Raw genomic sequence first — 16,305 nt, forward strand, 5'->3', positions numbered from 1 at the left:
ATATTAATTTCAGCTTTACAGTGTTCAATTGTTTACATTTTAGTTAACATAGCAACACTGCTTACAATCAAAAACAAAACAGGGAGGAGGAAATAGAAAACTTAAAATGATTAAGTTAAAGTGAATACACACACAAGCAAACAAATCATCACATATTAATCATTTTGTTTTTGCATACACACACACACACACACACACATCCAAGTGGACAAATCCCAAATGCACATATACCTGACAATAGACTAAAAGCACTTCATTTCACTACGCTGCGCATAAATGAGCATTGGGATGAACCACACGCACACTGATGACATCTTGAGGTTTCTTATCTTGTAGTTTGAACTCTACACTCCTGCGGTTAATCTACTTAGTGCAACACAATGTGATGAGTCCTGATCAAACACAGTCCGCTGATTCAGACACACGCAGCAGATGATCTGCTCAAAAATTGCCTCCCGTGAGCACATTTCTGATGTCTCATCACTTTCTCTTGATGATTTTTCTGTGAGAAATCTGCACATGGAGAATCAAGATACCTCTACCACTGACTGAAGAGATACAGGAACCTTTCTGATAAGAGTGACACGCACAGGTCTGGGCCCACCCCAACAGCAAACATAAGACTGAAGAAGTCCAAAGACCAACAACCAACACTGTGACGCACAGTTACATTTTACACTATTTTACGCTCATTTGCATAAACACACAATACTACTATAGTCAAATGATGATTTCATTTTAATACAATTACTCTTGAATATCTGGTAACAATAAGGTTTCAACTAGTTAACATGAACGAAAATGAACAACACTTCTACAGCATGTATGGTAACACTTTAGTTTATGGTCCAATTGTCACTAGTTGCTTATTAGCATGCATATTTCTAGGATTTTGGCTGTTTATTAGTACTTATAAAGCACATATTAATGACTAGTTCTGCATGACCATATTTTACATACCTTATCCTTCCCAATACCTAAACATAACAACCTTACTTACTATTAATAAGCAGTAATTAAGAGTTTATTGAGGCAAAAGTCATAGTTGTTGGACCTTAATCTAAAGTGTGACCCCATTTATTAATCTTAATGTTAATTTCAACATGTCCTAATACATTATTAAAATCAAAAATAATACTTGTTAACATTAGTGCATGGTAACACTTTATTTTGCAGTGTCCTGGTTACATGTTACATGTAGTAATAAAACTATAAATGATGCATAACTACAAAAACCAAACCCCAATCCTAACCATAAGTACATGTATTTAAATTCTTATTACTCAATACTTAAATGTATACTTACACTGCAACACGGACATCTTAAAATAGAGTGCAACCACATTAGTAAATGCACTGTGAACTAACATGAACAATTACATTTTTACTAACTAACATTAGCAAAGATTAATAAACGCTTTAAAAAATATTGCTCTTTGTTAGTTCATGTTGCTAATGCATTAATCAATGTTAACAAATGAGACCTTATTGTAAAATGTCACTAAATATCCTTTGCGGGCAACTATATTGTTTTCCTTTATAAAGTTCTCCTGAAGGTCATAATGTCATTACAACATGGACGCTTAAGTAAAGATCAATTGTTTAAATAAGACATCAGCCAGAACTAAAAAAGTGCTCAAACACACACATACTCTAGAATCCCAGCGGTCACAGACACACAGGCATTAAAAAAAAAAAAACACAGACGTTACCTGTCTTTTCAGGTGAATGAATGTGTGTCCGAGTGGCAGTGTAGCTGATGTGTGTATACTGTGATGTTGTTTCACTCACACACAGTCACACACACACTCAGGCCTTCTGTTTGTCTGGCGTCAGCGGTTACCCTCTTCTCTCACTCTCGGTCAATCTCTCGCTCTCACACACACAGTCTGTGGGGTAGAGAGGCGGAGTGTGTGATTGGAGGTGCAGTTGGTAAAAGACTGTTTACTCAGTGCATGTTAGGGGTGGGGCAGAGCAAAGGTGCCCCCTCCTACACCTCTCTCCTATATTTCTTTCTTTCTTTCTTCCTTTTCCTTGTCACACCCAAGAACCTTTCTCTACAGTTTTTCTGGAAGCAAACGAGATATCTGTGCGGGTGCGTGACTGTGTGCGGTGGGCTGTGAATGAGGTTGTCCATTGACTAAGCAAGAGTTCATTACAGGTGGCAAATGACTGAAAACTATTCAGCTTGACCTGGAATCAATTTCCTGAATTCCTGCGTTCAAAACCATTTAAAGACAAAAAGTTTAAAGCTCAGCAGCCCTCCTTGCTGTGAAATCTTTTCATTCCTGTTCCTAAGAAACAGGTACTCACATGTTACAGTGTGTCTTGTGTTGCTTTAGTTACTTAGATAAGGTGGAAATCATTGATTTCGCAAATTGTGTGTTTGCGTGTGTGTGTGTGTGTGTGTGTGTGTAACCACCACTAGCCAAATGAAAACAATTATGAAAAACAATTGTGCACCCCAAACATAATCTGAAATAGAAACACAGACTATACTTAACGCATTTAACCTTGAAACGTTTTGCGCAAAGAAATTAATTTTACTCGTGAAAATGTTATACAACATTAGATAAAGAATCTAGTAATGTTAGTAGCTCTTTTATTTTACATGGAGCGGGTCCACTCATCGGGCTGCCATTTTGAGATCACATGACAATTACGAGCTGGAAACACTGATTCTCTAGCGACTATCATAAGTTGTGACATGAAATGCAGTAGACAGGAAAATATATGCTATGGGAAAAAATATATTTCACGCTTTTAAGACCCCTTCAAAAAATTGCCACTTGCAAAACATCTACTATAATATAATGACAGATTTGAGATTTATAAACAAATCTCTTATTTTATATATAATATTTTATTACTTAAATTATTTTATACATTATTCATTTATTCAGTCAGATTGAATCCACTTTTTTTATTATGTTGTACTGACCATGTCTAACAGTCACTGTAATATAAAAAAAAAAAAAAATCTGATTACACACTACCATTCAAACCAAGTTTGGTGTTTTTTAAAATAAATTAAACATTTTATTCAACAAGGATGCATTAAACTGATCATAAAGACATTTAAAGTCTAATAAAACTATTTTATATGAAATGAATGCTGTTCTTTTAAACTTTCTATTCATGAAAGAATCCTTAAAAAAAGACGAATCACGGTTTCCACAAAAAAAATATATTAAGCGGCACAATTGTTTTTTTAACTTTTCTAATAAAGTGTTTTTCTTGAGCAGAAAATCATCATATTAGAATGATTTCTGAAGGACCATGTGACACTGAAGACTGGAGTAATGATGCTGAAAATTCAGCTTTACCATCAAAGGAATAAATTACATTTAAAATAACAAGAATAAAATCTATTTTTACATAACATTACTGTTTTTACTGTATTTTTTATCAAATAAATGCAGCCTTGGTGAGCATAAAACACTTTGTTTAAAACATGAATAACCTACCAAACACAAAACGTTTGAATAGCGTACCTTTAACACCTTCCTTTAGTTCATGGACATGTTATTTATCAACTACCCGATTATATTTTTCTGCAGAGTCAGTAAGATGTCATATGATGGTCACTTGTTACACATTCATCTGTAACTGCTAAAAATCCTGGGGTTGGAAAGAAGGAGGGGGATGAGAGAAGTGCAACAGGGGAAACAGGAAATGACGTTGCGCTTAAGAGCCGAAACAGTTTTTGTTCTAGGCGGCTGGCTGATCACAAAAATCCCTAGTAGCCACACTAAACAAACACACACACACACACACACACACACACACACACACAAAGGGGTGGCAAACCAGTTGGATGGATCCCTCAACTGAACTGTCTACAACAGTCCTGAGCTCAAAACGCTAGTGCACACACATTAATTCACAAGGAAACATTTCAGGTTTTCCACACTCAATCAAAATGCAACCTTGAAATGTAAAATAGCACCATCAGTGATTATCTTTTTAATCATTGGCAACATTATAAAACCTGAGCACATGATGCATTGTGGGTAGGCTATAAAGCAGGGTGAGGCTGTGTTGAAAGTCAACATGCTTTGAGAGGGTGCAAAGTCTGCCTTTATAGCCTTATCAGTGCCCATTATAAACATGTAAAATTCTTCTCCTTCATTGAGTTCAAGTCTCTTTCCTTCTGTTCTTCCTAAGGATGGAGGGATGAGAGAGTTTGTTTGTTACATAAAAAGGTATTAGATAAATATAAATGAAACATATTAACTGTATTCTCAAGAGACGGGGATATAAGACGTGTATGTGTGTGTGTGTGTGTGTGTGTGTGTGTATTGTGGGGGATAAAGATAGATTGTGTAAGTGTGTTTTAGTTTTGCACACATTGCGTCACACATTGCTGGTAGAGGTTACTGGAAAATCAGGTTTAACTTAAACTTCAACACTGTACAAAAACATGAATAGACTAAAGACACACACAGGCACGCAAACAGACATGCGCTCGGACTGTCTTTGCTAGTAATACTTCTAACCTACAGTAGATCTCTGAGTCAAGGTCATCTGATGGTGACTGCGCTGATGGCTCAACCACTCAAGAGCTTTAAATATCTCCAGACATGGAAGAGCCATATTGAAGTGCAAAACACAGTGTGATTTTGGACCAATGAGATTTCACTGTAGGCGGGGCTACAAAGCGCATTGGCACACTAATAGAAATAAAGGACAAAAACTTTTTTTCAGTGAACTTTGACCTGTGAATCACCGTAGTGCGAATATATTTGAACAATAGAGGATCAAACATCATAGATTGACTTTTGAAGTGTAACGGCAAATTAATTATTGATTATTATGATTATTAGTTGTGATTTGTAATCTATTTAAAAAAATAGATACCCTAGGATTGTGACGTCACATCACGTTGAATAAATTTGTTGCGTGTCGAAGCAATTTCGCATTCGCTCAATGCGTAGTAATCATGGAGGATAACTCTGTACTCCCACTGGTTGTCACCGCATCGTGTCACTGCTCATTTGCATAACACTGAACACTGTTTAGAGGGATAGTTCACTCAAAAACAAAACTTCTGTCATTCCCAAAGACTTTTGTTCATGTTCGAAACACAAATTAAGATATTTTTAATGAAACCTTTCTGTCTCTCAATTGAAAGTCCATTCTACTAAAGTCTGACTCTTCAAAAATTCATAAAAACATAGTAATATTAATTCATATGGATCGAGTGGTTTAATTCAAGTCTTCAAAAGATTTATATGGATTACTTTTCTTATGTCTTTATGAACATTTTGAAGCATCAATGTATAGGTGTAAAGAATGTTCGATGAAGGGCCAGAAAGATATATTCATTTGTGTTTCAAAGTAGAATTAAATTCTTATGAGAGAGTAAATAATGACCGAATGTTTAATTTTGGCCTGAACTATCAGTCTCTGTCACTAATGCCAACTCTCATTGAAAATAATTGACTTTTTGTCACTTTGTTGATACAAATCACTTTGAATGCACTTATTCTTCAAGTTTTCCCATTGAACATTGACTCAAGGGTCATAAGAAACAAAAAAAAAACGTTTTTTTGAGAGGTTAACACTTAGGGCCCTATTTTAACGCAAGTATCAAGTGCGAAACGCAAGTAACTTTGTGGGTGGATCTTGGGCGCTGTTGCTATTATACCGGCGGGATAAATGACTCTTGCGCCCGACACAAATCTAAAATGGGTTGGTCTGAAGTAGCTTCATTATTCATAGGTGTGGTTTGGGCGTAACGTGAAATAAACCAATCAGAGCGTCATCTCACATTCCCTTTAAGAGCAGGCGCTCTTGTTCCATGGCGGATTGCTATTATAACGGCGGATTTGCCAGGCGCACACCAGGAGCAATTCACAGCTAAGGAGACTGACGTTCTCGTCAGGGCCGTAAAACACAGAGAAGTGACATTGGGGATGGGAGAAACCCACCCAAATTAGCTTCGGCTAAACAGGCATATAAAAATTTGGGTAAATGTGTAAGCTAGATTTATGCCTATTTTTCACATCTTCATGGACACAACAATGATTTCCCTCGTGTGTTAATATTTTTCCTTGTAATTATGTATGGTTTTCTAAAAATGAGAACTGCTGCGTCTGTGTGTAGATGAGACAAGCAAAGTGCATGCGCGTTGTGCACACGCTACATTGATTATGTTCAAGCATGCGCCCTTAAAATAGCATATGAATTACATGCGCAACGCACCACTGACTTTAGACTAGGTTTTTCCTGGTCAGTGGCGCAATTGTTTTCTAAACCTGCAAAATGGCACCAGGGAACGTTTGCGCCGGAACACGCCTCCTCTTTGCGCTGAACTGCCCCCGTGAGCACAAGTTAATTTCCTAACTTACAGACGTGCGTCTGTGGAGGGAAAAGTCCGCTGTGCGCGGGTGCAAAATAGGAATGATACATGCGTCGGTGTACAAAGTCAATTGCGCTGGGTGCAAGATAGGGCCCTTAATGTAAATCAGTGATGCCGTGTGCTATTTTTAATGTTAAGAGAAAAGTTGTTACTTTTTGTGCTATGTTTTTTGACGTCTTAGCTGAAGGACAGGGTGTTCTTACAGAAAAGGAAACACTTGTGAATGTGTGAGTCTTCAGTATCAATGCAAGAGGGATGAGATGTTTTAAATAGTTACATTTAAAAGAAGGCAAGCTGCTAGGGACCATTGCGTTCTCTCAACCCTTCATTTCACACGTACACACACTACAGCAAACTTGTCCATCAAAATGTGAGTGGTACATTGGTAATGCAATTAAGATGTGCACACTATATAACAGTATTCACACACCAATGCTGCTTTTGTGCGGATTGTTGGGTTCAATGGACGGGGCCTATTATTACTCACTACAACAAAGTAAAGAAGAAAGGGGAGAGAGAGCAGTGTGTAATGAAGCGGCATAAAAGCATTAGCAAGACAGAGAGAAATTGAGCGACTTGATTTGGACATGCAGAACTTGTGTCACTAAGGAGACCAGTGTGTGTGTGTGTGTGTGTGTGTGTGTGTGTGTGTGTGTGTGTGTGTGTGTGTGTGTGTGTGTGTGTGTGTGTGTGTGTGTGTGTGTGTCACACGGTGGGATATCCCAAATTAAGTCTTTGGACTAAAAGAGCTCCACCCCTCAGAAGTCACTATTAATCAAACTACCTGGAGGAGAACCATGCTGAACACACAAACGCACACACACACACACACACACACACACACACACACACACACACACACACACACACACACACACACACACACACACACACACACACACACACACACACACACACACACACAGCTCTTCTAGTCTGTCTATAGAGACAGTATAAGAATGCATTCATTGTGAAGTGCAGGTATTTGGTGTGTATTAGGGAGAGAGATGGGAAGAAAAGCAGAAGGGAGAGAGAGGAGATCCTGTTTCACTCACTCACACACAACTCACACACGCTTGTCCAGATGTCTGTCAGGGTTAAAGTCATGCTGAGGAGGTCACATGATCAGTCATATGACTTTAAGAACACAGAAAGAGAGGTGACCTGTCTTGCTCTCTCTCTCTGTTTCCTTCTTTATATCTAATAGTACATCTACAAGAGTCAAGAAAGACAGACTGAAGTACTGAAGGTGGATGAATAAGAAATGTGTGTGTTTCCCGCAAAGAGGAAACAAAAGTACTGAGTCAATAAAGAACGTAGAATTGAGAAATGTCCCTAAATCTTATCATTTGAGTTTGTGGGGATCATGAAATTAAAGCGTTTGACTGATTTGGAAGTATTATTTTTTTTCTTCAGAAATAAAGAATAAAATATAAAAACTAAAATCAGTTTTTTGAAAAACATCTCAATATTTATATACTTATCCGGAAATTACTTTGAGTGAAGGTAAAAGTACAAGCAAACAAGCCACTGAATCAGGGTTGTGAATCGATTCATTAAAACGGACAGTTTGAACTGATTCATGGATAACTCAACAACTCTAAATGCATTTTTGTGTCTGACCTAAGATTTAAACCGGTCAAATCGTTGGATCGAAAATTTGAATAAATTAATCAAAAAGGAATGTTTGAACTGATTTATGTTAATTAACTGATTCTCAGAAATTGTAACCGCATTTCTGAAGAATAAGCCAGAGGCACAATTAAAGCATATCTGTCTCAACGTTCATACTCGATTTGCGAGACAAATTTGATGTCTTTAGGAAACTTAATGGGCAAATAAAAAGAAAATTAAATTCATTGCTATATTCACAAAATTAATAAAATATAAAAGTGTATATAAATCCTAAAAACACACATGCACCTGCTTGCCTTCTGATAATCAGATAAGCATCTGAATGGAGACAGAGAGAACTGGTTCAAGTCAGAGCCACAGCCAATCAGATTTCAAACACACACACACACACACACACACACACACACACACACACACTCAAGTGCACGCACTACTGGGCCCCCAAAGGTCTGTCACCAAATAAACATGCCTACACATTTAACTGATGCGGTATTTAGAGTAATAACAGAGAGTCACCTGACCAGTGAGACGTGTACACACAATGACAAGTTGTCTTTTCTTTGTACTTCACCTCAGTGTTAATTCTTTTCTAGTTCACTTAATTTCTTTTAAACTACATCCCCACAATGCAAAGCCACAGCGTGTCAGCTCTCAAGACCACTGACCTCTTTACCCCCTACGTGAAATAACCCATTCATAGGCACTCGCAGACACACACACAAGCTTGGTTTTCATGTTTTATGGGGACATTCCATAGACATAATGGTTCTTATACTGTACAAACTGTATATTATATTCCCAAACCCTAAACCTACCAATCACAATAAAATCTCTGCATTTTTACATTTTCAAAAAACATAATTTAGTATTTTTTCCTCATAGGGGCCAAAAACTGTCCCCACAAGGAGAAGGATTTTTTGTCACCATAATGGGACATTTTGTTCCCATAATGTAGGGTTTACCAGGACCACACACACACACACACACACTTACCAAGATATCCAAATAGAGACTTAGACTTTTATGGTTTTTATATAATGTAATACTACTACTACTAGTAATATAGTGTCTTTTTTTTCTTCTTTTTTTTTTTTTTTTTATAAATAATTTGGTTTACTTGAATCGTTTTTTCCAGTTTAAAAAGTCTGGATTTCCCTGAGAGAGGTTTTGTATGATTTAGCTCTCTTTTGCAGACAAAATTGTACCTCAGGTACAGCAAAGTAAACACACCCACCCACACACACATTTAACAGTTATCTAGCTATTGTTCTTATATAAACCTAATTATAATTGCTACAAACTAACCCTAACTCTACAAGAAAACGTTCATTTTAAGATTCAACTATATGTGTATGATATACAGTATGAGTCATTTTTACTTTTGAGGAATCTTTTGGTCATCCCTAAAGTAGGTTTTTATCAGATGTAGCTACTTTTTTGGAGACAACTTAAACCCACATTAAATCACTTCACTATTATATGCATCAGAAGGCAATTTCCACATTATTGACAGAAAAACAAGATTTCATGGCTCTAGAAACAATTTCTGCTTAAGAAACAGTGATTAATCGTTAATTAAGATTTGTGTCTTGTCTGTTCATGTTGTGCCTTTCCCCTTTGAAAAAAGAAGTACACGTCTACGCTCATTATATTCACTATGCAAACTCTTACGTTGGCCTGAATGGGCCTTAACTTCTTTCAATCTTTTTCGTTAGTTGTTTTTCCTCTTAGATTGAGCCATCTCTCTGTCAGAAACCTGATTCTCTCACACACAATAAATTATAGCACACCCCCTGAGTGCAGTTACACAACACACATACACACACAAAAGACCCGCAGAGCAACTTTCAACACAGTTTTCGCAACACAAGGACATTCTAACTTTACAACTGTAAGATGGAAAAGAGAACAAAAAAGGGAGGGAGGGAGGGAAAGAGAGAGAGAGATGTCAATTTAACTTTATGAAAATAAATAAGGTCAGAGGGGAGAACATGATCGCTAGACCATCTGTGAGAAGATGACACAGAGAGAACAGGAAAGAAAAACAGACAAAACATGAGACGCTGAAGGAGTGAATGACAGACAACGTACGAACTTACCTGCGCTTTTAATAGCTGTCAAAGAGAATCTACGTGTTTCATTAATCAAGCAGATCAGCCACAATCATCCCAGTTTATCTGTATTTCACCCTTTATCGTGTCTGTTCTTGTAGGTTTTGACAGTCCAGAGTGATGAAAAAACTTTAAGTTTCTTGTTTTTTCTCTTTTAGTTTCTGTCTCCAAACTGTTTCACTTCCCCGTCCCTGCTGTTCGTTCCCCTGTGTCTCTCCTTCACTGGCGAGGAGAAGGAGGAGGGAGGGAGAACGAGAGAGAGAGCGAGTGGAGAGAGAGAGAGAGAGAGAGAGAGAGAGAGAGAGAGAGAGAGAGAGAGAGAGAGAGAGAGAGAGAGAGAGAGAGAGAGAGAGAGAGAGAGAGTAATTAGCGCTAGTCTCTGTACCTGCCTCTCACTGACATAATCTTCACATTCCTCTGCTGTGAGGAGAGAAAAAAATGAACAAAAAAATTTGTAGGAATACTGGCCCAGTCTGAAATCTAGAAGGTCAAAAAACAAACTTTTCACAAAAAAATTATATACTGTATATAAGGAATATGACATCTTCAGACACTGATAAAATGAAAGAGAGAGAGAGAGTGTGTGTGTGTGTGTGTGTGTGTGTGTGTGTGTGTGTGTGTGTGTGTGTTTGTGTTTGTGTGTGTGTCTAGAGCAGTCAGTACCGGGAACTCACCGGGCTGGTCCGAGCAACCTGTTTCTTTCTATGTGTGTGTCTCAGAAACTCACCAAACCAGAATGCTTCCAGGCTCTCGGATTGGAAACGCTATCCTCCCTCAACCTGGAGACAGGCCAGATCAGCATTCCCCACACACACACACACACACACACACACACACACACACACACACACACACACACCTTACAAATCTAAGAGCTCACCATCCCATTTGGTTTCTCTGATTTATGCAATAAAGGCCTCAAAGTGACACAAAGATGAACACACACTCTGTTTCTCATAGGCCTCTGGGAATGTTTGAATAAAAAAGAAAAACAAAAAACAAAATCTCAATCTCCCAAATAACCATTTCACCTAGTTCACTGACCTCTAGCTTATGTGTGTATTTCAAATTATGACTTCATGAAATGCGGTCATACAGACAACACGTCACGTACACGTATTAATGAATAAATTACACTTAAGAAAATTACACTTACGTTTCTTGTTACAAACTCGCAAGTAACATTTTATTTAAACGTGACGTAGTTGCACAGTACTTGTACTTACTATAGTAATAACTATAAATTATGCCTCACTAACCCCAAATCATACCCTAACATTAACCCTTTAGTGTTTCATTGTCTTCCCAGACAAACAAATGGTTCATCTACTGATTGGAACATTTCACTAAATCATTGATTCCTTCACTTGGCTGAAAACAGAAATGAATGAACCAACCCCCATGTGTGAAATACAAGTCTCTGAGAAGAGTTCTATTTATTCTCACACAGAGAAAAAGCCTTTCATACAATCAATGCATTCAACACACCTTCTTCTCTCTCAATAGACAGACAATGCAGAGAAAAAACAAGAGACATACAGAGAGAGAGAGAGAGAGAGAGAGAGAGAGAGAGAGAGAGAGAGAGAGAGAGATCGGAAACACTTCCTCAATGCTGGACTGACAAAGGCTTACAGGTGAATTACACATAAGCAAAAGCAGTAGGAGTGGACAAAATTACATTCCTCATCTCTGGTTGCAGAGTCACTGCACTACGGTGACACAGCAAATTCAACATGAACTAGACCAGGGGAGCCTTTTTTGTATTTTAGTATATTTATTTTTGGGGGGCACTATAGTGGCATAAATTGCTAAGCTTTTAATTAAAAGGTAAACGAAACCATGCGGTAGGGTCAGTATGTTTTAATGAGTAATTTTTGTTCTGAGTTACTGGGTGGATTTGAGACTCTGACCGTTAGAATGTTAATCTGTTTAAAACCAATCACACTCCTGCCTGAAGAGGGGGGATACAATCACACACTTTCTCCCACACACACACTCATTAACATGAAGCTCGAAAACATACACACAATAGGCCATTTGCAGGCCCAAAACATACACTACCCCCTCAACCCAAAACACATACAGTACACACCCAGAGGAAACATTTATTTGTGCTTTAAAGCTCAACCTCTATGAAGCTTTCGTTTAAGTTTCATTTACACATACCATTCAAACATTTGTTGGTTGGTAAAATGTTTTAATGTTTCTAAAAGAAGTTCTAACCAAGGCTGCATTCATTTGCTTCAAAATACAGTACACAGTAATATTTAAAAAAAAAAAAAATCTGATCGCAGTTGAAAAAGGCTAGTGTTGCTTAATATTTATGTGGAAACCGAAATAAAAAAAATTATGAATCATTGATGAACAAAGTTCACATGATCTGCATTGATTAACAATATAAATGTATTTACTGTCCGTTTTGAAAAACTAATGCATCCTTGCTGAATAAAAGTATTACTTTTTTTAAAAATAACTTCTGACTGTTAGTGTCAACTTTGTCTTTGATGTTTCTCCTAAAATTCCTTACAGAATTTGGCTTTGGAAGGATTTGATGAGAAATGTTCACTGAAATCAAGAGTTCATACTGAATTCTCTAACTTTTAATTGCAGAAAATTGTATCTTGGTCTAACTCAGCAAGTTTATGACATCTTGCTAGGGTATTGTTCTCCAGCGACAAATCTAAAAAGCAGCAGACATTAGCAAAATGAAACATTGCTGTTTAGAACAAACAATTGAGATACTTAGATAAATACATAAATTTGAGATATTTTGGATAAAAATTGTCTGCTAAATGAATAATCTTAACTGATTTTTCAGTCCTCATCATTATGCAGTTCTCAAATGTAAAGTATTAAAACACAAATTAACAAGTTGCCAATGATTTATGATGTGGATATTAGCACTACGTTTACCACAAACTTTCCCACTTTAACAAAAGACACACAAAGTGTAAAAGGATATTTTGACTGTATCAGGGTGACCTTGTCCTCTGGCTGCACTTCTGAACAATACTCTTATCAAAGCTGTTCCCTCTTTGTCTCAACCTCACAAAAAACTCATACATATAGCTTCATTCATCTGAGACGCGAGCATCACAGTCTTAATTCTTACACAACAAAACTCAACTCACCTATAAAGATTCATTCCCATCTACAAACTAAGATTCACAGCTCTATCACAATGAATTTCATTCACCAGACCTATTATTCAATTACACAGTCAACTTTTTATGTCATTCACAGCTATTGGCTATATTAAACAAAATATAAAACAGTTAGTTTTGGTTCTTGAATTTGATTGGCCAAGCACGAGCACTACTGGGACTTTAATTGTTGGATCACTCCGTTTGTATGTTTGTCCATTCCAGAGATTTCTTTATGCAATTAAGTGATTTAAATTTGTGCATTGAGAGTAAATGAATCAATCATGCAAGTGATTCGTTCAAAACAGTGATTTATTCAGTGATTTATTGCTCAGTGACACACGGTAGCTTTATTCAAAGTCAAAGCATTGAATCATTTGGAACTATTTTAATTGGAATAAAATAAACCTAATATAATCAGAAATACTGTGCCTAAAAAGTAAGGTTACTTTTTAGACACAGACTTGCAGATTACATTATGTCTATTTTACTACAATATTACTTTGTAAGATTACATTTTAGACAGTACTGTCGATTGTTACATTTACAAGTTTACTTGTAAGTTTTCTTTTTAGACATTACTGCCGATACGATACATCTACAAGTTTACTTTTTAGACATTACTACCGATTATGTTACATCTACAAGTTTACTTTTTAGACATTACTACCGATTACGTTACATCTACAAGTTTACTTTTTAGACATTACAACCGATTATGTTACATCTACAAGTTTACCTGTATTTTTTCTTTTTAGACATTACCACCAATACGATACATCGACAATTTTACTTTTTAGATATTACTACAGATTACGTTACATCTACAAGTTTACTTGTATTTTTTTTTCAGAAATTACTGCCGATACGATACATCAACAAGTTTACTTTTTAGACATTACTACCGATTACGTTACATCTACAAGTTTACTTTTTAGACATTACTACCGATTACATTACATCTACAAGTTTACTTTTTAGACATTACTACCGATTACATTACATCTACAAGTTTACTTTTTAGACATTACTACCGATTACGTTACATCTACAAGTTTACTTTTTAGACATTACTACCGATTACATTACATCTACAAGTTTACTTGTAAGTTTTCTTTTTAGACATTACTGCCAAAACAATCCATCTACAAGTTTACTTTTTAGACATTACTGCCGATACGATGCATCTACAAGTTTACTTTTTAGACATTACTACCAATTACGTTACATCTACAAGTTTACTTTTTAGACATTACTACCGATTACGTTACATCTACAAGTTTACTTTTTAGACATTACTACCGATTACATTACATCTACAAGTTTACTTTTTAGACATTACTACCGATACGATGCATCTACAAGTTTACTTTTTAGACATTACTACCGATTACGTTACATCTACAAGTTTACTTTTTAGACATTACTACCGATTACATTAAGTTTGTTTGTAATACCTTTATTGTCCACCGAGGTGGAAAATTGTCTTTGGCTCACCAGCCATTCAAATAAATATACAGACAATAACAAAAAAAAAAAAAAAAAAAAAAAAAAAAAAAAAACATAAAACAGACAGATCGCATTTCATAGGAAATAAATAAATAATCAAATTTCATACTATAATCATTTGGATTATCAGTTACTTGCAGAGTTGAGAATTTTAACAGCATTTGGAATAAAAGACCTCTTAAACACATTTTTATTTGCTAGAGGGATTCTATAGCGTCTACCTGATTTCATGGGCTCAAATTGACTGAATAGAGGATGAGAACTATCTGCAAGAATAGTCCTTGCCTTCTTCTTCACCCTTTCAGCATATAGTTGTACTAATGGCCTCTGTTGACTGCCAACTATTCTGCTTGCCATTGTCACAATTCTGGCAAGTTTGTTCTTAGATCTGCAGTTTAAATGATCATACCAGGCTGTGAGATGAAAAGTTAATACACTCTCTACTATGGATTTGTACACAAGTTCTAAAATATGCTGACTAACTCCAAGGCCACAAAGTTGTCTAAGAAGAAATAACCGTTGCGAACACTTTTTAAAAAGATAGTCTGAATTATCAACAAAATTCATGTGCGAATCAAGAATTGAGCCTAAATATTTAAACTTCTCCACAATTTCAACTTGTTGACCCACAAGTGAAATTGGCTGGATTGACATATCTACTTTTGGGCAAATAATCAATCATTACATCTACAAGTTTACTTTTTAGACATTACTGCCGATACGATGCATCTACAAGTTTACTTTTTAGACATTACTACCGATTACATTACATCTACAAGTTTACTTTTTAGACATTACTACCGATTACGTTACATCTACAAGTTTACTTTTTAGACATTACTACCGATTACATTACATCTACAAGTTTACTTGTAAGTTTATTTTTTAGACATTACTGCCGATTACGTTACATCTAAGTTTACTTTTTATATACAGTATTGACGATTAAGTTAATGACAATAACAATACAATTGCAAATATTTCCAAATGAAGCTAAAGCAACCGTTGCATTTCACAGAGCAAAAAGTTGTTTAATTCCTGAATGAATCACAGTTTTGAACAAATACTTGCATTAACATTCGACCATACTGTGTCTAAAAAGTAAAATTACAAGTCAATTTGTAGTAAAATAAACAACAATTGGCAAAACTGTGTAAAAAAAATGTAAATGAATGTTTTAGACACAGTATTGCTGATTATGTTATAAGATAAATCTATTTTAGTCTGCCAACAAAAATAGTTCCAAATTAAGATTAAGCAACCATGGCGAGTCACAGAGCAATAAAAATGTCATGTTTAATTCCTGAAACAATCAGTTTCCCTTGCGTGATCAATTCAATTACTCAGTCACAATGCACAAATATACAATCACTTGTCACTACAGCCGTAAAGATGGCTCTAGAATGCACAAGCACAGACGTGAAATATCAGCAATACTATGTCTAAAAAGTGTGTGTAAAGTGGATATTTGGGCTGTGCGTGTGTAGAGGGATTGTGGGATGAAAGCATGGCGCGCGTGCTTAAACCTCTGCACTGTTAGAAC

At 36.2% G+C, this 16,305-nt stretch overlaps 1 protein-coding gene across 4 annotated transcripts in view; it reads right to left on the reverse strand.

Moving 5' to 3' along the window:
• Positions 1–10,332, reverse strand: part of rbm47 (RNA binding motif protein 47) — a 29,299-nt gene extending 18,967 nt beyond the window's left edge. For 2 of the 4 annotated variants that reach the window (XM_081360973.1, XM_081360970.1), the window contains exons 1-2: positions 10,099–10,332; positions 1,713–1,889 (exon numbers count right to left, since the gene is read on the reverse strand). The gene's annotated coding sequence lies outside the window, so the exon portion shown is untranslated. The remainder of the gene's footprint in view (positions 1–1,712; positions 1,890–10,098) is intronic. The other 2 variants (XM_081360974.1, XM_081360969.1) reach the window with 1 other exon arrangement.
• Positions 10,333–16,305: the final 5,973 nt, after the last annotated feature.

The sequence above is a fragment of the Scardinius erythrophthalmus genome (genome assembly GCF_964197995.2).
Source record: "Scardinius erythrophthalmus genome assembly, chromosome: 3".
In the NCBI taxonomy this organism is placed as follows: domain Eukaryota; kingdom Metazoa; phylum Chordata; class Actinopteri; order Cypriniformes; family Leuciscidae; genus Scardinius; species Scardinius erythrophthalmus.